Raw genomic sequence first — 25,521 nt, forward strand, 5'->3', positions numbered from 1 at the left:
TTTCCTATACTCACTTTGTTCTGGGATATTTCCTATCATTCCACTTGACGCTGGGATAAGAAGACTACTGGCTAAGTTTGGTCTTGCAGAGAAATATCCCACAATGTCCGCATTTTCCTACCTTCTAAATAGCTTGGGGGGGGGAAGTAAAACATTTACCAAAAATCATGTCACTTATTTTTACATTCACCCAGTTCTCATATTTATTTTGATTTCTAAATTTGTATTAGATCAGACATATTATGAACAACACAAAAATAATATGCCATAATATAAACAACACAAAAAAATGAGGTTAGCGGCTACTGTCATGTTATCATTATTACTATGACGAGCAATTTGCTATTAGGACTTGAAACCCCTTATTTAAATCATATAAAAACTCTTTCAAATGTGGGATCTTATGATATATTACGTTGGGGGTAATTAAAGGCCTTTTAAAAAGAATTGTAACCCCAAAAATAGAACAGCCACTAAGAGGTATGTGTCATAGTTATGAGAATCATCTGGGAGCAGGATTGTAAGTGGTCTCAAGTTTCATTATGTATTGTGGGGGGCTAAATGAATGGTACCCCTATATGCTTTAGGTTCTGTCAGGTGATCAATGTTGCTATGTTGATCAGCTGATAGTCACCTGGGCATGTGACTTTTTGTTTTAAGGGGCAGACTAGTCAAAAATAAACTTTCATGATTCAGATAGGGCATGTAATTTTAAACAACTTTCCAATTTACTTTTATCATCATATTTGCTTTGTTCTCTTGGTATTCTTAGTTGAAAGCTAAACCTAGGAGGCTCATATGCTAATGTCTTAGCCCTTGAAGGCTGCCTCTTATCTGAATGCATTTGCCATTTTTTCACAACTTGAGGGCGTTAGGTCATGTGTACCATATAAATAACATTGTGCTCATGCCCGTGGAGTTACCTAGGAGTCAGAATTGATTGGCTAAAATGCAAGTCTGTCAAAATAACTAAAATAACGGTTCAGTCTGCAGCAGCTTAGATACAAGGCAATCACAGAGGTAAAACGTATATAAATATAATTGTGTTGGTTACGCAAAACTGGGGAATGGGTAATAAAGGGATTATGTATCTTTTTAAACAAAACAAATTCTGGTGTAGACTGTCCCTTTAAACTAGTGGCTTTTCCTGTTTGTTTGTTTTTTAAGTTTGTAATATTGTTTATTAATTTCAATAAAAAAGTTAAATTTTTTTTTAAAACAGAACAAGTCAAAAATAATTAAAAGATTACATATTGAGATTCATTGTTGAACAGTTCTAGTGATGAATAATAGTCATATATTTTCCGTTGTACAATGCAATGCTGCATCTGTTCATATAAATGTCCTTTTCATTTGTATCCTGTTAAATTAAACTTAATAAGGTTATCCCGTTTATCCTGCGCAGCAAGGACGTTTACGGCTACTCTTCATGTAGCTCCGTAGTACCGGACCCCAATGCTCTGTCCCGTAAAAAGCCCAAAGAAATATCTCTGCCGAAGATACCGAGACAATAAACTGTCAAGCGTAAGCGGCGACCCGCGAGGTTCAGTACCAAGAAGCGGCGCCAAGTGCGAGCTGGCAGCGCCGGTGTTAGCGAGGAGTCCGGCAGTTGTACCAGCTCAGGTAGTGGCTGCAGCAGCCCCACGCCATCGGACACCCAAGTGGTCTTCACCAAAGGGAAGACTGGAGGAAATGTAGAAAGCAGCAGCGCCGAAACTGGCAAAGTTCCCCACTATACGGGTCAGGGATGTGTCCTGCCTGACCAAAGTGGCAGCTGCTCGCTTGAGAGCGCAAAGGAACCTGCGAGTAAACTTGCAGCCCGTAGTGATGGTCAGACGTTACCCCGTGATCCTGTCCTGAAACCCACCCTGCCCCAGCCACCTCTACCGGGACTCAGAGCTCTGTATGCACTTTCACTGCTGGGCTTTATGAGCACATCAACTGGGGGCAACGGCAGATACAAGTCAACTTGTTTACGTATTCTTCCACGATTTCTTGCACTTTACTGTAAAGATGACAAAGTCATTAACGGGAAAACCCGTAGTTTGAAGTAATTTTTTTTTTGTTCCATGCAAATGTCTGTGTCAGGAGATCTATGATGCTGAAATGGTGCGGGGCACAGACTTTTCAAGGAGTTGTTGCAATAAGAGGCCCAAGCACTAATCACACTTGGGAGTGGATTTTTGAATTATTATTAATTAGTGCAATTGAAGTTCCTATGATGTATTTGAGATGTTATGCAGCGTTTTTATACGACTAGTCATCAAGAATGTTGGTTTACTCATTACTAGTCATCAAGATAATGACGTCAGATTTGGATTTCACATTTGACACAGAGAGCTGTGAAGCAATCTGATCTGCTTTATTTATGCAAAGGAACTTGTGAACCAGATTTCCCCCTATCCCGTTTTTTTTTTTTTTTTTTTTGCCCTATGTTTCTATGGCAACAACTACCTCACCATTCTGGTGCTCCACACAGTAAAACAAATCCAAAGACTGATTTTGTTTATGTATCATTTAACTTTATTATGCATACTTGTGCTATTTTGCCAAATTTGAAAGACGTGGCATTGATGCTCCATAATGCTTGAGGTACTGCTGAAGGATATAGTGATATGATAGACAATGCCATTAATGTCTTGTATATGTGCCTTTATAACAAAGCTACAATGTGTGGCCCAAAAATATTTCTAATGGACTGTCTATAGTATAGATAATGGTGCAAGATCTACTTTGTAGAATGTTTAGAATCAGATATAGAACACATACAATAGTATATTTAAATAGTATTTTCATACATTCAAATTGTTATTGTGTACTTTACTTTCAAATACTGAAGGACTATAGATTTGTCTTCATATTTTATACATATTACAGATTGCTGTTTTGGTTCTTACAACAGTGCCTATAGTAACTACTGTTCCAATTTAGTGCAGTCAATGGATACCGTTCACTGCAACGCATGTTATTTTGTTTCCATCTTTTATTGGTTACAACAATTGTAGTATGCCTTAGTTACTTTTACTTTAATCAGGAACATCGATATACAGTTTGTATTGTTACAAGCATTTCCACAATGAATAGAGTTAGACTATTGCCAGCTTAGTGGTGATAAAATATTACACCATAACTGTTTTTACTGTGGTTTTTTTTATTTCATTGTTTAACTTATTATGTGTAAATAAACTATGTCTCTATCTTCAAAAAAAAAAAAAAAAAGATTACATATTGAGATTCATTGTTGAACAGGTCTAGTGATGAATAATAGTCATATATTTTCCGTTGTACAATGCAATGCTGCATCTGTTCATATAAATGTCCTTTTCATTTGTATCCTGTTAAATTAAACTTAATAAGCTGTAGAAGTCGCTGTCATCAAAGGGGGTAGATAGAGGGATGGGGGGTGGGTGAGATGAAACATGGGGGTAGTATTATTTGAATGTTTTATTTGTGTGTTGATGTTGGTTTTCCTTTTTCCAGATATTTAACATAATTTTGTGAATTTCAACTGTACCATTTCTGATATAGTGATACCTTTCTAACTATAAAAGTGTGTCTAGTTGTGTCATATATTCCCTAAAGGTAGTAGTTGTGGTGGATTTCCAGTGCCTAGGGATTAAGATTTTGCGCTACTTTTTGTGTATCATTTTGTGTATCAATTTTTGTTTTGCCTTATTTTTTTAGTTTTGGGAGGTTTGTGAAAAGAAGTATCTTAGGGTCTCTAGGTACTATAGTTTCTAGAGTCTTGCAGATGTGAGTTATTGTGTCTGTCCAGAATTGTTGTATCCTGGGGCAGTCCCACCATATATGCTGAATGGAACCTTTTTCTGTTCCACCCCTCCAGCATTTACCTGAGGAGGTGGGGTAAAGTATTTTTAGTTTGACCGGAGTCAGATACCATCATTTTAAGTTTGTTTCTTGGACCTGCGCTGAAATAGATGCTGTTTTGTTGTTAAGAAATATACTTTCCAGGCTTTCAGTGTCAGCTTTATGTTGAGTTCTCTACTCCAAGTCTTTGTGTATGTCGGGAGGTGATCTTTGTCAGTTATTTGGAGTTTCTTAAAAAGAATAGATATTAAGTGAGAAGGGAATTGTTTCAAAGTCGGTCATTTGTCTGAGCAGTGATTTCCTATGTCTGTGTGATGTAACAAAATGGTTTATTTGTGCATACGTCAGCCAGGTTAGAGGTGTATCTGCTTCTGATATGTATATATGTCTTCCAGCTTTTTAATATGTGTTGTTGTGTCAGATGGTGTATTGTACCTTTCTCGATTTGTTGACCTGTATGCGAATACGATCTCGGCATAGCCAGAAGCAGTTCAGGGTTATCTATGTATGGTGTCATTGGGGATATTGGTGTGGACATGTGGGTGGAAGTATGAATAAGATTGTCCCAGACTGTAAAAAGTTATTTGATTAGCAGGTAAGTGTCTATTTGGGGTATTCTATTTTATTTTTATATCCAAGCCAAGTATCAAGGGTTATTTGTGTGCAGTATGGATCTCTCTATCTAAATCCAATGTTTCTTTGGGTCATTAGTGCACCATTCCACAATTCTTTGTAGCATTATGGCTTGTCTGTATAGCATCAGGTTAGGGACACCTATGCCCCCTCTTTCTTTAGGCAGATATAAAGTTTGTTTATTGGTCCTTGGTTTTATGCCATTTCAGATAAATGCCTCTATTGCATTTTGTAGCTTTGTCATGTAATCTGGCGGTAATGAAATAGGGAGGGTCTGTAGTATGTAGAGAATTATATGTAATACATTCATTTTAACTACACTAATCCTGCCCAGCCACGTAAGACTTTTATTTTTCCAATTGGAAAGGTCACTTATTAGCGACCTCTACAAGTGTAAATAATTAGCTTCGAATAATATTTCTGTGTTTGCTGAGAGGAATACCCCCAGATTTTTCATTTTGTCTGTCTACTGCTTTAACGGGCAAGTGGCCATTATCTGGGAAGCCTTGTCATTTGGTATTGTTATATTTAAGAATTTGGATTTAGTGACATTCAATGAAAAGTTGGAGTATTTACCATATTCCTAAAAAATTTGTAAGGCTTGTGGAAGGGATGTTTCCGTGTTTGTGAGTGTTAATAGCTCATCATCAGCGTTAATCGCCAATTTGTGTTCTGTTGCGTCTAATATGATTCCAGTAACTTGCGTGTTTTCCCGTGGATTTTGAGTGCCTATATTTCTATAGAAATCGCAAATAGAACTGGTGAGAGTGGACAGCCCTGCCTGGTACCATTCGTGATGGCGAAGCTGTCAGATAGTAAATCGTTGACCTTTATTTTAGCAGTTGGTGTAGTGTATAGGGAGAATATCATGTCTCTTCCTAGACTGAATCCCATTTTCGACAGAGTGGCCCTTAGAAAAGGCCATTTCACTCTGTAGAAAACCTTCTCGGCGTCTGTGGGATAAGTTGTAACAATTTCAGAGTGTTGTCCCTTGCCTCTTGGCCTGGGACAAAACCCACCTGGTCCGGGTTAATTAGTTTGGGGAGAACTTTATTTTTGCGTACATTTTTATATCAGAATTGAGTAGGGAAATTGGGTGGAAATTTTCTGGTTTGTTGGGTATTTTGCCCGTTTTTGGCAGGACAGTGATGTGGGCTTCAAGTAGGTTCTGTGAGAAACCTCCCTCCATCTTCTAGTAATGTGTTGTATGTGTCAGCTAAATGTGTGGTTAGTAGTAGAGCAAATATTTTTTTATAGTAAGTGATTTCGAACCTATCCGGGCTTGGGCTTTTTCCGCTTATGGTGTCTTTTATGGTTTTTAGAATTTCTTCATGAGTTATGGGTGACTAGTTGTTCTGCTTCATCTGGATCAATAGTTGGGACTTTAATATCTTTTAGGTAATTTCCTGTTTCTATCAGAGTGTTATTTTCGTCTGTGACAGACTCTGGTAATTGGGCATTTGCTTTTAGGTTGTATAGAGAGGAGTAGTAAAGTCTAAGGGTTTGTGCTATATTTATGCTGTCCTTATGTTGGGTGCCTTGTTTGTCAATTATGTTTGATATGTATGTTTTAAATTGTTGCTTTGGCTAGAAGTGCGTCCAGCTTATTGTCATATTCGAAGTTTTGCCGTTTCAGGCGAAGTGCCCTTAATTGTGTTTCTTCTATAAGATACGACGAGTCCACGGATTCATCCTTTACTTGTGGGATATTATCCTCCTGCTAACAGGAAGTGGCAAAGAGCACCACAGCAGAGCTGTCTATATAGCTCCTCCCTTGACTCCACCCCCAGTCATTCTCTTTGCCTACTGTAAGTACTAGGAAGGGTAAAGTGAAAGAGGTTATAAAATGTTAGTTTTTATTTTCTTCAAGCAAGGTTTTTTTTATTTTAAATGGTACCGGTGTGTACTATTTTCCCTCAGTCAGCAGATGGATGAAGACTTCTGCCTGCAGGCTGATGATCTTAGCAGTTGTTACTAAGATCCAGTGCAGTTCCCACAGAATGGCTGAGGAGTACTTAAGAAACTTCAGTGTGAGGAAAGTTTTTCATGCTATAAGCAGTGAGGTATGTTCAGTCATTTTTTTCTGGAGAGACTGTTATTTCAGAATTGGCTGACAGTATCCCCATGAGGGAGAGGGTAAGCAGTAATCCTAAAGTAAAAAGAGTCTATATAAAAATGGTTGACACTGATGTTTGAATGTTTGTGGGCAAACGTTTACATGTTTCGGAGTGCAGTTAACGTTTTTAAAGGAGAGACATTTTTATGCTTTATTTAAGAAGGGTACACATGGCTTCATTTTTGGGTTTATGAACCCACATGGCTAGGTTTTTAGACCGCTCTGGTGCGGTTAATTTGGGCTGTGAGGCATCGAGTGAGATGGGCGGGACCTATTTTCGCGCCTCAGTTGCGCAGCTGTTTTTCTCAAGCAAGCAGCAAGCTCCAGATCCGGTGGGCCTTTGTGAGCTGTATTGGGACAAAACGAAGGTTTAACTTGGTTTTACAGACCCCTGAGGGCAGGTAGGCTCCAAAGCAGGGCTGTGGCGAGGTGCAAGGGGTGCTTTTATTGGAATAAACGTTTTGTATTTTTCCGTATTTTTCGGGTTAAGTATTCCTTTCCTTGTGGGGTAAACTTAGCTGCAGAATTGGGATGCTTCTACCATAAAATTGGGACAATTTGATTGTTTTTAAGCAGTTTTGGAAAAATTGTATGCTTTTTTTCTCTTAAAGGCGCAGTACCGTTTTTTAAGATTATTTTTTCACTAAATAAAGTGTTTTCAAGCCTGTTTGTGGTCATTACTAGCCTGTTTAACATGTCTGACATTGAGGAAAGCCAATGTTCCATGTGTTTAGAAGCCATTGTGGAACCCCCACTTAAAATGTGTCCCTCATGTACTGAAAGGGCCTTACATTGCAAAGAACATATTTTAGCTAATAAAAGTATGTCGCAGGATGATTCTCAGTCAGAAGAGAATCAGGTTTTTCCATCTACTTCTCCCCAAGTGTCACAACCTTTAACGCCCGCACAAGCGACGCCAAGTACTTCTTGTGCGTCTCATTCTTTCACCCTGCAAGATATGGCCGCAGTTATGTCTACTACCCTCACAGAGGTATTATCTAAACTGCCTGGTTTGCAGGGGAAGCGCAGTAGGTCTGGTATGAGAGTAAATGCTGAGCCCTCTGACGCTTTATTAGCCGTCTCCGATGTGCCCTCACAATGCTCTGAATTGGGGGTAGGGGAATTGCTGTCTGAGGGGGAGAGCTTTCTGATTCAGGAAAGATGTTTCCTCAAACAGACTCAGATATGACAGCTTTTAAGTTTAAGCTTGAACACCTCCGCTTGTTACTCAGGGAGGTTTTAGCGACTCTGGATGACTGTGACCCTATTGTAATTCCTCCAGAGAAATTGTGTAAAATGGATAGATATCTAGAGGTTCCTTCTTACACTAATGTTTTTCCGGTCCCTAAGAGGATTTTGGACATTGTTACTAAGGAATGGCATAGACCAGGCATTCCGTTCTCTCCCCCTCCTACTTTTAAGAAAATGTTTCCCATATCTGACACCATTCGGTATTCGTGGCAGACGGTCCCTAAGGTGGAGGGAGCTGTTTCTAGTGAAAAACAAGTTTAGAGTGAGTGCACCTGGTGAGTGTTAATGTTGGGAAAAATTGGTTAATATAACCACGCTCTAAACCCTACAAGTGTGACAGTTGTTCCTTCAAACAACTGTCGAAAAATGAAGCGCAATAACCAAGGTGAGGGGAGCTAAAGGTATAATTGGTGGTGATTGTATGTTACTGTGTAACCTAAATAAAAGTTTATGCTTAAGCGTTATGGTTGAAAAAATAATATATTTATTTTAAAACACTTTAAAACATGTGCATAATAAAAGTATAGAGCTCTATTACTTTAAGACATATAAAACAATATACAATATACAATTTGTAATAACAATAATTGAAGATTGAAAATAGTTGCTAAAATATTGTACACTTATTTGCTTGCTTAAATATTGTACACTTTTTGCTTGCTTCTGTGGTCTATACGGTCTCTTTTGAGGCTTTAAAAGTTTAGTATTAATGTTCTTCTAGTACTCACGATTTTGTCTTGGGTGTAAAAGGCTTTTTAGCTTTATGGGGTTATAAAAAACCGTTGTGGAGGCAATATACGTTTGGAGTAAATACAGCCTTGAAGTTGACAATCTTGCTTTTTGTAGCTTTGGAGATTATTATGAACAAGCTGTTGATTTGTTTCTATTTCCTTTGTTAGGCTGATACAATGTATATCTCCAATTTGTTGTGCTAGAGAAAAATCTTAGCCGTTTTAACGCTGTTAAGGTGTTTTAATTTAAATTGAATTAACCGTTGGTCTCTGAGACTGTATACCCTATTTTGTGCTAGTATGCTATTCAGGGTTTGCAGGAGTCTCTAAGAGGCTTGTAGCGTTTGAAAATTCCTCAATCTTTAGCAGGAGTTTGTTTGCGAATTACCGTTGGTCTCTGAGACTGTTTACCCTTAAGATTTTGCTTGAGGTTGTTCAGGGTTTGCATGAGTCTCTAAGAGGCAGTTCTGTCTGTTGTCCGGTGGTTTTCTTCTTTTGCGCTTATTATTTCAAGCGCTAGATAGAGCTGAATCCGTTGAAGGGAAGATAGTTCTTGTCCCACAGTGTGGGCATAGACTGTCAAAGAGGGTGCACACTCAGGTGGGCAGATCTACGCGTTTCGGCGGGTGCCTTTATCAAGGAGCTGTTTCTACCCTAGCTAAGCGTACAACTATACCTATTGAGGACAGTTGTGCTTTCAAAGATCCTATGGATAAAAAATTAGAGGGTCTTCTAAAGAAAATATTTATTCATCAGGGTTTTCTTCTGCAACCTATAGCGTGCATTGTTCCTGTAACTACTGCAGCTGCTTTTTGGTTCGGGGCTCTTGAGGAGGCTCTTAAGGTTGAGACCCCATTGGATGAGATTTTAGATAGACTTAAGGCTCTCAAGCTAGCTAATTCTTTTATTACAGATGCCGCTTTTCAACTGGCTAAATTAGCGGCAAAGAATTCAGGTTTTGCCATTTTGGCGCGTAGAGCGTTATGGCTTAAGTCCTGGTCTGCTGATATGTCATCAAAGTCTAAGCTATTAGCTATTCCTTTCAAGGGTAAGACCCTATTCGGGCCTGAACTTAAGGAGATCATTTCCGACAACACTGGAGGAAAAGGCCAAGCCCTTCCTCAGGATAAGACAAATAGAATGAGGGCCAAACAGAATAATTTTCGTTCCTTTTGAAACTTCAAAGGTGGTCCCGCTACCTCCTCCCCTGCCACAAAGCAGGAGGGGAATTTTGCTCAATCCAAGTCTGTCTGGAGACCTAAACAGACCTGGAATAAAGGTAAACAGGCCAAGAAGCCCGCTGCTGCTACCAAGACAGCATGAAGGGGCAGCCCCCGATCCGGGACCGGATCTAGTGGGGGGCAGACTTTCTCTCTTCGCTCAGGCTTGGGCAAGAGACGTTCAGGATTCCTGGGCATTAGAAATTGTGGCCCAGGGGTATCTAATAGAATTCTCCTTCAAAGGGGAGATTTCATCTTTCACGGTTGTCTGTAAACCAGACAAAAAGAGAGGCGTTCTTACGCTGTGTAGAAGACCTATATACTATGGGTGTAATCTGCCCAGTTCCAAAAGCAGAACAGGGGCAGGGGTTTTACTCCAATCTGTTCGTGGTTCCCAAAAAAGAGGGAACCTTCAGTCCGATTTTAGATCTCAAGATCCTAAACAAATTTCTCAGAGTCCCATCCTTCAAGATGGAGACCATTCAGACTATTTTACCAATGATCCAGGAGAGTCAATATATGACCTCCGTGGATTTGAAGGATGCGTATCTTCACATTCCTATCCATAAGGATCATCCCCAGTTCCTCAGGTTCGCCTTCCTGGACAAGCATTACCAGTTTGTGGCTCTTCCCTTCAGGTTGGCCACAGCTCCCAGAATTTTCACAAAAGTGCTAGGGTCCCTTTTGGCGGTTCTAAGGCCGCGGGGCATAGCAGTGGCGCCTTATCTGGACGATATCTTTATTCAGGCGTCAACTTACCAACTAGCCAAATCTCACACGGACATCGTGTTGGCTTTTCTAAGATCTCACGGGTGGAAGGTGAACGTAAAGAAGAGTTCACTTATCCCTCTCACAAGAGTTCCATTCCTGGGAACTCTGATAGATTCGGTAAACATGAAAATTTTTCTGACGGAGGTCAGAAAATCAAAGATCTTAACCACCTGCCGAGCACTTCATTCCATTCCTCGGCCGTCAGTGGCTCAGTGTATGGAGGTAATTGGACTAATGGTAGCGGCAATGGACATAGTTCCGTTTGCTCGCTTGCATCTCAGACCACTGCAACTATGCATGCTCAGACACTGGAATGGGGATTATGCAAATTTTATCTCCTCAGATAAATCTGGATCAAGAGACCAGAGACTCTCTTCTTTGGTGGTTGTGACAGGATCATCTGTCCCAGGGAATGTGTTTCTGCAGGCCAGCATGGGTCATAGTGACGACGGACGCCAGCCTATTGGGCTGGGGTGCAGTCTGGAATTCCCTGAAAGCACAGGGTGTGTGGACTCAGGAGGAGGCTCTCCTTCCAATAAATATTCTAGAACTGAGAGCGATATTCAACGCGCTTCAGTCGTGGCCTCAGCTGGCTTCGGCCAGATTCATAAGATTCCAGTCGGACAATATCACGACTGTAGCATATATCAATCATCAGGGGGGAACAAAGAGTTCTCTAGCAATGATGGAGGTTTCCAAAATAATTCGATGGGCAGAGACTCATTCTTGCCATCTATCAGCAATCTATATCCCAGGAGTTGAGAACTGGGAAGCGGATTTTCTAAGCCATCAGACTTTTCATCCGGGGGAGTGGGAGCTCCATCCGGAGGTGTTTGCACAATTGATTCATCAATGGGGCACACCAGAATTGGATCTGATGGCATCTCGTCAGAATGCCAAACTTCCTTGTTATGGGTCCAGATCAAGGGATCCCCAAGCAGTACTGATAGATGCTCTAGCAGTACCTTGGTTGTTCAACCTGGCTTATGTGTTTCCACTATTTCCTCTCCTTCCTCTCCTTCCTCGTCTGATTGCCAGAATCAAACAGGAGAGGGCTTCAGTGATTTTGATAGCACCTGCGTGGCCCCGCAGGACTTGGTATGCAGACCTGGTGGAAATGTCATCTCTACCACCGTGGACACTGCCACTGAGACAGGACCTTCTCATTCAAGGTCCGTTCCAGCATCCAAATCTAGTTTCTCTGCGGCTGACTGCCTGGAGATTGAACGCTTGATTTTATCTAGACACCTTGATTCAGGCTCGAAAACCTGTCACTAGGAAAATTTACCATAAGATATGGCGTAAATATCTTTATTGGTGCGAATCCAAAGGCTACTCATGGTGTAAGATCAGGATTCCTAGGATTTTGTCCTTTCTCCAAGAAGGATTGGAGAAGGGGTTATCAGCTAGTTCCCTAAAGGGACAGATATCTGCTTTATCAATTTTACTACACAAGCGTCTGGCAGATGTTCCAGACGTTCAGTCGTTCTGTCAGACTTTAGTTAGAATCAAGCCTGTGTTTAAACCTGTTGCTCCACCATGGAGTTTGAATTTAGTTCTTAAAGTTCTTCAAGGGGTTCCGTTTGAACCTATGCATTCCATAGATGTTAAACTTCTATCTTGGAAAGTTCTGTTTTTAGTTGCTATTTCTTCGGCTCGAAGAGTTTCTGAACTATCTGCATTGCAATGCGACTCGCCTTATCTTGTTTTCCATTCCGATAAGGTGGTTTTGCGTACCAAACCTGGATTCCTTCCTAAGGTTGTTACTAATAAGAATATTAATCAGGAAATTGTTGTTCCTTCTCCGTGTCCTAACCCTTCTTCTAAGAAGGAGCGTCTGTTACACAACTTTGATGTTGTTCGTGCTTTGAAGTTTTACTTGCAAGCGACCAAAGATTTCCTTCAAACATCTTCTCTGTTTGTTGTCTATTCAGGAAAACTTAGAGGTCAAAAAGCTACGGCTACCTCTTTCTTTTTGTCTGAAAAGCATCATCCGGTTGGCATACGAGACTGCTGGACAGCAGCCTCCTGAAAGGATTACAGCCCACTTTACTAGAGCGGTGGCTTCCACATGGGCTTTTAAAAACTATGCTTCTGTTGAACAGATTTATAAGGCTGCGACTTGGTCTTCCCTTCATACCTTTTCCAAATTTTACAAATTTTATACTTTTGCTTCTTCGGAGGCTATTTTTGGGAGAAAAGTTCTTCAAGCAGTGGTGCCTTCTGTTTAGGCCTCTGTCTTGTCCCTCCCGTTCATCCGTGTCCTGTAGCTTTGGTATTGTATCCCACAAGTAAAGGATGAATCCGTGGACTCGTTGTATCTTATAGAAGAAAAGTAAATTTATGCTTACCTGATAAATTGATTTCTTCTATGATACGACGAGTCCACGGCCCGCCCTGTCATTTTTAGACAGATTATATTTTTTTATTTCAAACTTCAGTCACCTCTGCACCTTTTAGTTTCTCCTTTTTCTTCCTATACCTTCGGTCGAATGACTGGGGGGTGGAGTCAAGGGAGGATCTATATAGACAGCTCTGCTGTGGTGCTCTTTGCCACTTCCTGTTAGCAGGAGGATAATATCCCACAAGTAAAGAATGAATCCGTGGACTCGTCGTATCATAAAATAAATCAATTTATCAGGTAAGCATAAATTTACTTTTCTTTAAGTTGGTGTGCTTGAAGCTCATCTCTAACTCGCGTCAGTGAGTTTAATATTGTAGTGGATGTTGTATGTTTTTTATGTTCGGTTTCCCAGTAAGCAATTTGTGCTTTTAAGGAGTGATGGTATTGTCTTTTCTGTTTGCATTGCGGAGTTTTGATCTTGATCATTACCCCTCTGATAACAGATTTGTGTGCTTCCCATATTATTGAAGGCTTGAGCTGATCTTGATTATTTTACCTAAAGTATTCTGTTAGCTATTTTTCTATTTTTAACTTATTTAATGGGTCATTTAGGAGGTAGTCATCTAGTCTCCATATGTATAGAAGTAATGGTTTCTCTGGCCAGACAAAATCACATAGTACAGGTGCACGATCAGACCATATAAGCGATAAAATGGCCGTATGGTATACCTGGAAAAGGGTGGCTGAATCTGTCAGAATATAATCTATTCTGGAGTATGATTGATGTGGTTGCGAATAAAATGTAAATTCCTTGTCTCTAGGGTTTTGTGTCCTCCAGGTGTCATGAACCATGAGTTATTAAAGTCCCCTCCCAAGAATATCGTGCCCTGGCCATGTTCTAGTATTTTTTGTGTGATTCTTTTCAGTGCCATATGTTGTTTTTGGTTAGGCATATAGACATTCACTCGTGTTATGTATCTGTTGTATAGAAGGCCTACAACGATTATGTACCTTCCTTCCCTGTCTTTTTCTACATGTGTCGGTTGGAACTGAATTGTGTTTTTGGTTAGAATACCCACCCCTCCTGTCTTAGTCTGTCCAGAAGATAGAAATGTGGTTTGGTATCTAGTATTAAGTATTTTTGGTTCTCTGCCCTTTTTAAAATGTGTCTCTTGTAGAAAGATTATGTCCCCTTCTTAACTGTGTAGTTCCTTAAAGGCTATTGATATTTTTTCTGGGCTATTGAGGCCTTTGGCATTTTTAGTTGTTAGACGTATCTTATGAAAACTGGGTGATGTGGTTTGATCCGTCATGATTGTATGTATAGCGTACGTATGGAGGGGGAGGAGGAGGTATGGAGCGGTAAAATGTTGGTGGAAAGAGAAATTGGGGTTAAGTTGTGGGTCAGGTAAGTACAGTGAATATCTCTCTCTTTTTTTATTTTATTCCCCCCCCCCACCCTGTCAGGGATCGTTGTCTAGTAGATTGTGGGTAAAAAGACAGCGACCTCAAACAGCACAACTTTGTTAGATAAACAATGCAACAATAATACAAACTTTTCTAGTGCTCTAGGAGGAAAAAGGTAACAGGTACAATAACTGAGTGGTATCCCTTACCCCCAGATCGACAATCTTATAATAAATATTAATTGGTAGCAGGCAAAACACTTTTCTTTGGGGGGGGGAGGATTTCTTGCATTTTCAAATACTGTGCGTGTGTGTTAATTTAGCGGGTACCATCTGTGTGTGTGTGGCTTTCAGGTTGTATAAATGTTTGTTGATTATCTTTAAAGTCCCTATGCTCTAAGATGTACTAGTGTTAGCGGCCTGTAGTAATGAGGCAGATCTATCTTATGTGTTATCTCTATATATCATGCGGGTTTTCTAGGGGGTAGTTGTGTATCTTTCATTGTTTGGGATTTTGGAATATTTCTCCCTTTTGCTAAGGTGGGTGTGTGTGCACGTTAATGTAAAATCTAATGATCTACAGGCTCATTTCCCCTTTCTGAAAAAAACATCAAAATATACATGCAAAATGGAATAAGAAAAACAGTATAAAAAGTGATAAAAAAAACAAAAAAAAAAACATCATTAATAACAGTGCAACTTTACCCGTCCGTTGAGCAAGTGTCCATGGAAGCGTGTCATTGAATAAGTCCTTGTGTTGTGTGGTTGTAATCCTTGCTGCGCAGTTGCAGCGTGGTCAATTATGGCATATATGGCATGGTATATATTTTTTTAAAACTTCTCTCAGGGTTTTTTGTGAGTTTCTTCTCCTTGGGCAGTGACCTCTGGTGTAGAGTGGTTGTCCATGTTGTAGTGTTATTTCAGAGGTGTGACTTGTATCTGCAATATCTCACAGAAGTGTCTCAGGTCGTCCAGGTTTTTGTAGCTGGCTGTCTTTTCTCCTCTCGTGGCGGTTATGCTAATCTCTTCTGAGATCTAAGAATGGAAGTAATGAATTGCAGCTTTTGGAGTGTAGTGAGGCTAAGATCTGCAAACACTTGAATTGGTACTCCTGCATGTGTAAGTTGGTGCTTTTGTCATGCATGTCGCAGTATTTCCTCCTTATCTTGGTGGCTCTATGTGCTCTTTCCATTACAATATCTGAGGAGGTATTTGTGCCCTTGATTGTTCTGTAGATATCTCTCTAATGCCACCTGTAGGATGGTTTCTGGGACTCTGATACGTAGGTTGTTCCTACGCCCTCTATTATCAAGGTCCTCCCCTTTTTTGTAATAAATTTTGAATGGTTTCTTCCTGATTATACATAAGTTGTGAGAGATGATGTTGTACATCCTGGGTTGTTGTGTTATGTCTTTCTTCCAGTGTAATTAGGTAATTTAGGTCTTCTCTTGTAATCTCTGAGGACTGGGTGGTAAGCATTGAGGTGTGTGATTGCTCTTCTACAGCCTCTGCAGGTGCCTGTGTATCTTGGGGGTTATCTGGTTTTGCAGATGTTATACCCTCGGTCACTTTCAGATAATGGTTTATCATTCTTGATCTGGGTTAGATGTCTACTTTTTGGGACTTTTTAGCTTGCATTCCCTTAGTGTTAGCTGGGGGTCTAGTCCTTGCAGCAATCCCTGCACAGAGATGTATTGCAGCTTAGACCTCGCTAATTGTGTTAATCCCAGTACTTGGTATAGCAATGTTAAAAAGTGCGTTTCACAATGCGTGGTTAGAGCCTTTTGATTCTTATCGAGTTGCGTGCTATATGATGGGTGTGAGAGGTCTCAGGCTTTTGAGTGCCTATGTAGATAGTGGTTAGGGTAATTATTAGAGATGTCCCAGATGTTAATTATCTCTCATTCCCCTCTAGCTGTTTGATTTTGAGTTATCTAATTGCCCCTTGTATGCTGTTAGGTAATACCTGTGTTGTCCCTGCTCCTGGTCTGCCACGTGGCCGCTTGATGTGTTGCGGTCTCAGTTGTTGTGACACATCTGTCTGCAAGTTCAGTCTCCTGATCCGGCTCTACTGTAAACTGCTACTCGTTTAAAATGCCCAACTGTGGGATCAGGGCCTAGGAGCTGTTCTATCAAGCGTCCATCATGCTGCATGGCCAAGCTCCGACCTCCCCTTCTTAGGGGGGGACAAGTGACCCCTCTTGCATTATCCCTCTAGCACAAAAAAGTGGTACAAAGGAGTTCTGTTAGAACTACCTTCACCCTCAAAATAAACAACATTTTGTGCTACAAAGGTTTATTTTATTTTTTTAACAGTGATCACCTGCGTCTTACAGAGGCACGAGACTTTTAAATTAAGGGTCTTTTGTCCTTGTAAGTGGTCTGGGGACTAAGATATGGGCATTTATAACCCTTTCCCCAGCCTGTGACATTATTACGCACTTTGGACATGACTGTCCCTTTAATTGTACCTATACTGTGCCTAGTTTACATTATTTTGTTTGCTTTTGTTGTAAGAATTATTTGTCCCACTGGAGCTTTAATTCTGTAACCTAAGTATGATGTAAAATACTGCAAATTGATTGCACAAGCTACATACTACATATTGATTGCTTAGAACAGTGTGGGAGCTTATTTGTAGCTAGCCCTAACCTATCACAGTGAAGAATAACAAGATAAACATACTCACCAGGGTTCTCAGGTTAGTTGTTTGCACATATTGTTAATGAAGTTACAGTTTTAAATTATTTTTAAACATTTTCTTGTATTCTAATCTGTGACGTTCATGGTGGGTTGATCTATTGAAATGTCACATATTTGAGCGGTGGTAAGCTTAGTGAATGACATCACAGTTACAAACATCACTCGATGTTACAGAACTAGAGTGGTAGTACGCATGCGTGTGTTTTGGATGTGGTTACTCATTGAAAACAGCGAGGCAGCTGACTTCACTTAGGATTTGTGGATCGTGCGGGGAAAAAAAAGTACTACAGTAGTGTTTGGAGTTAGTAATAGAAAAAAAAAATGATACTTTTATGATAATCTTTATGATGGCGCCTTCGAGATATACATTGTTTACTATCACTTTAATTGATTATATGTGCTATGCAAATTTAAAAAAAAAATACTTTTAGCAAGGCACTAGATCTCCGATAGGAAAATAGATGTAATGTAGCGCAATATCACATATCCAACAGAAAGTCCAAACTAAATCTGAACTAGAAGTAATTCTCGCAGAAAAGGACAAAAAACATAATTTATGTAAGAACTTACCTGATAAATTAATTTCTTTCATATTAGCAAGAGTCCATGAGCTAGTGACGTATGGGATATACATTCCTACCAGGAGGGGCAAAGTTTCCCAAACCTCAAAATGCCTATAAATACACCCCTCACCACACCCACAAATCAGTTTAACGAATAGCCAAGAAGTGGGGTGATAAGAAAAAAGTGCAAAAGCATATAAAATAAGGAATTGGAATAATTGTGCTTTATACAAAAAAATCATTACCACCACAAAAAGGGTGGGCCTCATGGACTCTTGCTAATATGAAAGAAATGAATTTATCAGGTAAGTTCTTACATAAATTATGTTTTCTTTCATGTAATTAGCAAGAGTCCATGAGCTAGTGACGTATGGGATAATGACTACCCAAGATGTGGATCTTTCCACGCAAGAGTCACTAGAGAGGGAGGGATAAAATAAAGACAGCCAATTCCTGCTGAAAATAATCCACACCCAAAATAAAGTTTAATGAAAACATAAGCAGAATATTCAAACTGAAACCGCTGCCTGAAGTACTTTTCTACCAAAAACTGCTTCAGAAGAAGAAAACACATCAAAATGGTAGAATTTAGTAAAAGTATGCAAAGAAGACCAAGTTGCTGCTTTGCAAATCTGATCAACCGAAGCTTCATTCCTAAACGCCCAGGAAGTAGAAACTGACCTAGTAGAATGAGCTGTAATCCTTTGAGGCGGAGTTTTACCCGACTCAACATAGGCATGATGAATTAAAGATTTCAACCAAGATGCCAAAGAAATGGCAGAAGCTTTCTGGCCTTTTCTAGAACCGGAAAAGATAACAAATAGACTAGAAGTCTTTCGGAAAGATTTAGTAGCTTCAACATAATATTTCAAAGCTCTAACAACATCCAAAGAATGCAACGATTTCTCCTTAGAATTCTTAGGATTAGGACATAATGAAGGAACCACAATTTCTCTACTAATGTTGTTGGAATTCACAACCTTAGGTAAAAATTGAAAAGAAGTTCGCAACACCGCCTTATCCTGATGAAAAATCAGAAAAGGAGACTCACAAGAAAGAGCAGATAATTCAGAGACTCTTCTGGCAGAAGAGATGGCCAAAAGGAACAAAACTTTCCAAGAAAGTAATTTAATGTCCAATGAATGCATGGGTTCAAAAGGAGGAGCTTGAAGAGCCCCCAGAACCAAATTCAAACTCCAAGGAGGAGAAATTGACTTAATGACAGGTTTTATACGAACCAAAGCTTGTACAAAACAATGAATATCAGGAAGATTAGCAATCTTTCTGTGAAAAAGAACAGAAAGAGCAGAGATTTGTCCTTTCAAGGAACTTGCGGACAAACCCTTATCTAAACCATCCTGAAGAAACTGTAAAATTCTCGGTATTCTAAAAGAATGCCAAGAAAAATGATGAGAAAGACACCAAGAAATATAAGTCTTCCAGACTCTATAATATATCTCTCTAGATACAGATTTACGAGCCTGTAACATAGTATTAATCACAGAGTCAGAGAAACCTCTTTGACCAAGAATCAAGCGTTCAATCTCCATACCTTTTAAATTTAAGGATTTGAGATCCTGATGGAAACGAGGACCTTGCGACAGAAGGTCTGGTCTTAACGGAAGAGTCCACGGTTGGCAAAAGGCCATCCAGACAAGATCCGCATACCAAAACCTGTGAGGCCATGCCGGAGCTACCAGCAGAACAAACGAGCATTCCTTCAGAATCTTGGAGATTACTCTTGGAAGAAGAACTAGAGGCGGAAAGATATAGGCAGGATGATACTTCCAAGGAAGTGATAATGCATCCACTGCCTCCGCCTGAGGATCCCGGGATCTGGACAGATACCTGGGAAGTTTCTTGTTTAGATGAGACGCCATCAGATCTATTTCTGGAAGTTCCCACATTTGAACAATCTGAAGAAATACCTCTGGGTGAAGAGACCATTCGCCCGGATGCAACGTTTGGCGACTGAGATAATCCGCTTCCCAATTGTCTATACCTGGGATATGAACCGCAGAGATTAGACAGGAGCTGGATTCCGCCCAAACCAGAATTCGAGATACTTCTTTCATAGCCAGAGGATTGTGAGTCCCTCCTTGATGATTGATGTATGCCACAGTTGTGACATTGTCTGTCTGAAAACAAATGAACGATTCTCTCTTCAGAAGAGGCCAAGACTGAAGAGCTCTGAAAATTGCACGGAGTTCCAAAATATTGATCGGTAATCTCACCTCCTGAGATTCCCAAACTCCTTGTGCCGTCAGAGATCCCCACACAGCTCCCCAACCTGTAAGACTTGCATCTGTTGAAATTACAGTCCAGGTCGGAAGAACAAAAGAAGCCCCCTGAATTAAACGATGGTGATCTGTCCACCACATCAGAGAGTGTCGTACAATCGGTTTTAAAGATATTAATTGAGATATCTTTGTGTAATCCCTGCACCATTGATTCAGCATACAGAGCTGAGAGGTCGCATGTGAAAACGAGCAAAGGGGATCGCGTCCGATGCATAAGGCTACCGAAGGGAATGATTGTGACTGAAGGTTTTGACAAGCTGAAATCAATTTTAGACGTCTCTTGTCTGTCAAAGACAGAGTCATGGACACTGAATCTATCTGGAAACCCAGAAAGGTTACCCTTGTCTGAGGAATCAATGAACTTTTTAGTGAATTGATCCTCCAACCATGGTCTTGAAGAAACAACACAAGTCGATTCGTATGAGATTCTGCTAAATGTAAAGACTGAGCAAGTACCAAGATATCGTCCAAATAAGGAAATACCACAATACCCTGTTCTCTGATTACAGACAGAAGGGCACCGAGAACCTTTGTAAAAATTCTTGGAGCTGTAGCTAGGCCAAACGGCAGAGCCACAAACTGGTAATGCTTGTCCAGGAAAGAGAATCTCAGGAACTGATAGTGATCTGGATGAATCGGAATATGCAGATATGCATCCTGTAAATCTATTGTGGACATATAATGCCCTTGCTGAACAAAAGGCAAGATAGTCCTTACAGTTACCATTTTGAATGTTGGTATCCTTACATAACAATTCAATATTTTTAGATCCAGAACTGGTCTGAAGGAATTCTCCTTCTTTGGTACAATGAAGAGATTCGAATAAAACCCCAGCCCCTGTTCCAGAACTGGAACTGGCATAATTACTCCAGCCAACTCTAGATCTGAAACACATTTCAGAAATGCTTGAGCTTTCACTGGATTTACTGGGACACGGGAACGAAAAAATCTCTTTGCAGGAGGTCTTATCTTGAAACCAATTCTGTACCCTTCTGAAACGATGTTCTGAATCCAAAGATTGTGAACAGAATTGATCCAAATTTCTTTGAAAAAAACGTAACCTGCCCCCTACCAGCTGAGCTGGAATGAGGGCTGCACCTTCATGTGGACTTAGAAGCTGGCTTTGCTTTTCTAGAAGGCTTGGATTTATTCCAGACTGGAGATGGTTTCCAAACTGAAACTGCTCCTGAGGAAGAAGGATCAGGCTTTTGTTCTTTGTTGAAACGAAAGGAACGAAAACGATTATTAGCCCTGTTTTTACCCTTAGATTTTTTATCCTGTGGTAAAAAAGTTCCTTTCCCACCAGTAACAGTTGAGATAATAGAATCCAACTGAGAACCAAATAATTTGTTACCCTGGAAAGAAAGGGAAAGTAGAGTTGATTTAGAAGACATATCAGCATTCCAAGTTTTAAGCCATAAAGCTCTTCTAGCTAAAATAGCTAGAGACATAAACCTGACATCAACTCTGATAATATCAAAAATGGCATCACAGATAAAATTATTAGCATGTTGAAGAAGAATAATAATATTATGAGAATCATGATCTGTTACTTGTTGCGCTAAAGTTTCCAACCAAAAAGTTGAAGCTGCAGCAACATCAGCCAATGATATAACAGGTCTAAGAAGATTACCTGAACACAGATAAGCTTTTCTTAGAAAGGATTCAATTTTCCTATCTAAAGGATCCTTAAACGAAGTACCATCTGCCGTAGGAATAGTAGTACGTTTAGCAAGGGTAGAAATAGCCCCATCAACTTTAGGGATTTTGTCCCAAAAATCTAATCTGTCAGATGGCACAGGATATAATTGCTTAAAACGTTTAGAAGGAGTAAATGAATTACCCAAATTATTCCACTCTCTGGAAATTACTTCAGAAATAGCACCAGGAACAGGAAAAACTTCTGGAATAACCACAGGAGATTTAAAGACCTTATCTAAACGTTTAGATTTAGTATCAAGAGGACCAGAATCCTCAATTTCTAAAGCAATTAGTACTTCTTTAAGTAAAGAACGAATAAATTCCATTTTAAATAAATATGAAGATTTATCAGCATCAACCTCTGAGACAGAATCCTCTGAACCAGAAGAGTCATTAGAATCAGAATGATGATGTTCATTTAAAAATTCATCTGTATAAAGAGAAGTTTTAAAAGATTTTTTATGTTTACTAGAAGGAGGAATAACAGACATAGCCTTCTTGATGGATTCAGAAACAAAATCTCTTATGTTATCAGGAACACTCTGAACATTAGATGTTGATGGAACTGCAACAGGTAATGGTACTTTACTAAAGGAAATATTATCTGCATTAACAAGTTTGTCATGACAATTAATACAAACAACAGCTGGAGGAACAGCTACCAAAAGTTTACAGCAGATACACTTAGCTTTGGTAGTTCCAGCACCAGACAGCGATTTTCCTGAAGTATCTTCTGACTCAGATGCAACGTGAGACATCTTGCAATATGTAAGAGAAAAAACAACATATAAAGCAAAATTGATCAAATTCCTTAAATGACAGTTTCAGGAATGGGAAAAAATGCCAAGGAACAAGCTTCTAGCAACCAGAAGCAATGAAAAATGAGACTTAAATAAGGTGGAGACAAAAGCGACGCCCATATTTTTTTAGCGCCAAATAAGACGCCCACATTATTTGGCGCCTAAATGCTTTTGGCGCCAAAAATGACGCCACATCCGGAACGCCGACATTTTTGGCGCAAAAGAACGTCAAAAAATGACGCAACTTCTGGCGACACGTATGACGCCGGAAACAGAAAAGATTTTTTGCGCCAAAAAAGTCTGCGCCAAGAATGACGCAATAAAATGAAGCATTTTCAGCCCCCGCGAGCCTAACAGCCCACAGGGAAAAAAAGTCAAATTTTTAAGGTAAGAAAAATGATTGATTCAAATGCATTATCCCAAATATGAAACTGACTGTCTGAAAATAAAGAATGTTGAACATCCTGAGTCAAGGCAAATAAATGTTTGAATACATATATTTAGAACTTTTTAAAAAAAAGTGCCCAACCATAGCTTAGAGTGTCACAGAAAATAAGACTTACTTACCCCAGGACACTCATCTACATGTTTGTAGAAAGCCAAACCAGTACTGAAACGAAAATCAGCAGAGGTAATGGTATATATATATATAAGAGTATATCGTCGATCTGAAAAGGGAGGTAAGAGACCCCGTAGAAGGAGATCATTGAATTCAAACAGGCAATACTCTCCTCACATCCCTCTGACATTCACTGCACGCTGAGAGGAAAACCGGGCTCCAACCTGCTGCGGAGCGCATATCAACGTAGAATCTAGCACAAACTTACTTCACCACCTCCATAGGAGGCAAAGTTTGTAAAACTGATTTGTGGGTGTGGTGAGGGGTGTATTTATAGGCATTTTGAGGTTTGGGAAACTTTGCCCCTCCTGGTAGGAATGTATATCCCATACGTCACTAGCTCATGGACTCTTGCTAATTACATGAAAGAAAGGGTTAATATAATCCAAGCCTAGAACAGGAGAAGCTGTAACGAGAATCAAACCCCATTACCGAAAGATCCCAAAGACTGAAACGGAATGAATGTGCTGTAAACATCAGGTCAACGGAGTCCACATGTACAGTTTGCAGGAGAAAATCTAATCATCAGTGGTAGCCCTTGTCACCACTTGCACAAAGAAACCGACTGCCTTTATTGCTCTTATAACTTCAAGGTAGTTACTAGAACAACTGTTGGCAAATTCAACAACAACTGCTTCCATCAACATGTAAGGGTAATTAATGCAGCTGCCGTTGCGGTAATATTTATTTTTTTAGACACCAGCAGCTGTATTTGATTTAAATATAGTTTGTAGAATTAGAGCATTAGTCATGTACGGAGCTATATCATTTATAGAGTTGTTTTATAAATCCATTCTAAATAATTTCACAGAATGCATTAATTTGTGGTTACTAAAGTTAAGTAAAAATGTGTTATTGCATATGCAGGTATCTCTTTACTTACTGAATAAAAGGACATCAAAACCTATATATATTCTACTGCAAAAACAGATTTATCTTTAGCTAGTGAATACATGTTTTTGTCAGCAAAGCCTATGTGTGTATATGTGTGAGGGAAAATGGCTAATTGGGCCCAAATTGTGAGATACTGTGTGTGTATGTATGTGTGTATGTATGTATGTATATATATATATATATATATACAGGTATACCTCACTTTACAGCGCTTCACTTTACAGCGATTCGCTAATACAGCGCTTTGTGGAGCTGAAGTTCAACCTCCAAGCATTTTGAAACAGTGCTGTAATCATCGTGAGATTGCTAGAAAACTGAATGGCACCATTTTTCTATGCTTAGTTCACTCTGTTTATAGCATTACAGTGCAATCTGTGTCTCAGTGCTATAGTCTGGCAAATTTTTCTACAGTAATTGTCACAATTTTACAGGTACAGTATTTATTGAATACTAATTGAATACTTGCTGTGCTAGTGTTAAACTAAACGTAGCACTATTGCACCCCTAATATATGTTAGTTTAAACATGTTTTCAGGATTTTAAACACTGAAAAGAAAGCTAAAACTGCCTTGTTTCACTTTAAGGCGGTTTTCACTTTACAGCGGGGCTCCGGTCCCTAACCCGCTGTATGAGCGGGGTATACCTGTATATATATATATAAAATATATATATATATAATATATATATGTGTGTGTGTATATATATATATATATATATATATATATATATATGTGTGTGTATATATATATATATATATATATATATATGTGTGTATATATATATATATATATATATATATATGTGTGTGTGTATATATATATATATATATATGTGTGTGTATATACATATATATATGTGTGTGTGTGTGTGTGTATATATATATAGATATATATATATGTGTATATATATATAAAATTGTGTGTATGTATATGAGTGTGTATGTATATAGATAGTGTGTGTGTATATTAATATACAGTATATAGTATGTGTGTGTATATATATATATATATCTCAAAAAAGTTAGTAGACCCCTCACATTTTTGTAAATATTGTATTATATCTTTTCATGTGACAGCACTGAAGAAATGACACTTTGCTACAATGTAAAGTAGTGAGTGTGCAGCCTGTATAACAATGTAAATTTGCTGTCCCCTCAAAATAACTCAACACACAGCCATTAATGTCTAAACCGTTGGCAACAAAAGTGAGTACACCCCTAAGTGGAAATGTCCAAATTGGGCCCAATTAGCCATTTTCCCTCCCCGGTGTCATGTGACTTGTTAGTGTTACAAGGTCTCGGGTATGAATGGGGAACAGGTGTGTTAAATTTGGTGTTATCGCTCTCACACTCTCATACTGGTCACTGGACATTCAACATGGCACCTCATGGCAAAGAACTCTGAGGATCTGAAAAAAAGAATTGTTGCTCTACATAAAGATGGCCTAGGCTATAAGAAGATTGCCAAGACCCTGAAACTCTGCTGCAGCACGGTGGGCAAAACCATACAGCGGTTTCACAGGACAGGTTCCACTTAGAACAGGCCTCGCCATAGTCGACCAAAGAAGTTGAGTGCACGTGCTCAGCGTCATATCCAGAGGTTGTCTTTGGGAAATAGACGTATGAGTGCTGCCAGCATTGCT

At 39.4% G+C, this 25,521-nt stretch overlaps 1 protein-coding gene across 1 annotated transcript in view; it reads left to right on the plus strand.

The window, feature by feature from the left end:
• Positions 1-25,521, plus strand: part of MIPEP (mitochondrial intermediate peptidase) — a 506,392-nt gene that overhangs the window by 59,713 nt on the left and 421,158 nt on the right. The gene's annotated exons all lie outside the window — the stretch shown is intronic.

The sequence above is a fragment of the Bombina bombina genome, chromosome 3 (assembly GCF_027579735.1).
Source record: "Bombina bombina isolate aBomBom1 chromosome 3, aBomBom1.pri, whole genome shotgun sequence".
Classification (NCBI taxonomy): domain Eukaryota; kingdom Metazoa; phylum Chordata; class Amphibia; order Anura; family Bombinatoridae; genus Bombina; species Bombina bombina.